At 53.0% G+C, this 969-nt stretch overlaps 1 protein-coding gene across 1 annotated transcript in view; it reads left to right on the top strand.

The window, feature by feature from the left end:
• HCN2 (hyperpolarization activated cyclic nucleotide gated potassium and sodium channel 2) overlaps positions 1 to 969 on the top strand; it is a gene marked incomplete at its 5' end in the record, with an annotated part of 13,240 nt that overhangs the window by 5,572 nt on the left and 6,699 nt on the right. The gene's annotated exons all lie outside the window — the stretch shown is intronic.

Genomic DNA, 969 nt, shown 5'->3' with positions numbered 1-969 from the left:
GGGGGGGCCCTCACCAGGGGCGTAGAGATGGCGCCTCGGTCCTAGGAATGCTTCTGGGGGCATTTACACGCACTGCCTCCCAGGGGCATACACTGCGGTTTGCTTTGCCAAAAATGTTTAATTGCATTTGATGACTGCAGTCTTCGTTCATTTGTGGAGACGTGACTCACAGACCGCAGAGAGCATGAGATTCAGTGGCTTTTAGTGTTAACAGAGTGGTCACCACAACCAGCTCCAGAACCTTCTCACCGCAGAAGGAGACTTGGTCGTTAGGCACCAGCCCTTCTCCCTGCCCAGCTCCGTCTCCTCCCCGGCCCCTCTCCCTGCCCCCAGCCCCATGCCCCACCCACAGCCGCACCCCTGTACTATTCGGTCATCATTTAGGTGTTGAGAAGTTGCAAAGTCAAATCTTTAGAATCACGTATGGCCGGGCGAGGCGGCTCATGCCCGTAATCCCAGCACTTTGGGAGGCCGAGACCAGCCTGACCTACATGGTGAAGCCACATTTCCACTAAAAATACAAAATTAGCCGGGCGTGGTGGCGGGCGCTTGTAATCCCAGCTACTTGGGAGGCTGAGGCAGGAGAATCACTTGAACCTGGGAGGCGGAGGTTGCAGTGAGCCGAGACGGAGTCTTGCCCTGTTGCCCAGGCTGGAGGGCAATTAATGGTGGGATCTTGGCTCACTGCAACCTCCACCTCCCAGGTTCAGGTGATTCTCCTGCCTCAGCCTCCCCAGTAGCTGGGATTACAGACACATGACACCACACCCAGATAACACACACACACACAGACATATATTTTTTTTTAATAAAGATGGGTTTCACCGTGTTGGCCAGGCTGGTCTTGAACTCCTGACCTCAGGTGATCCACCCACCTCGGCCTCAAAGTGTTAGCATTACAGGCGTGAGCCACCGTGCCCGGCCTAAAGTTTTTTTTTTTTTTTTTTTTTTTTTTTTTTTTTTTTTTTT

Source organism: Sapajus apella, unplaced genomic scaffold (assembly GCF_009761245.1).
Source record: "Sapajus apella isolate SASKATOON/1434 unplaced genomic scaffold, GSC_monkey_1.0 scaffold281, whole genome shotgun sequence".
NCBI lineage: Eukaryota > Metazoa > Chordata > Mammalia > Primates > Cebidae > Sapajus > Sapajus apella.
This window is presented reverse-complemented; position numbering and strand designations above follow the sequence as displayed.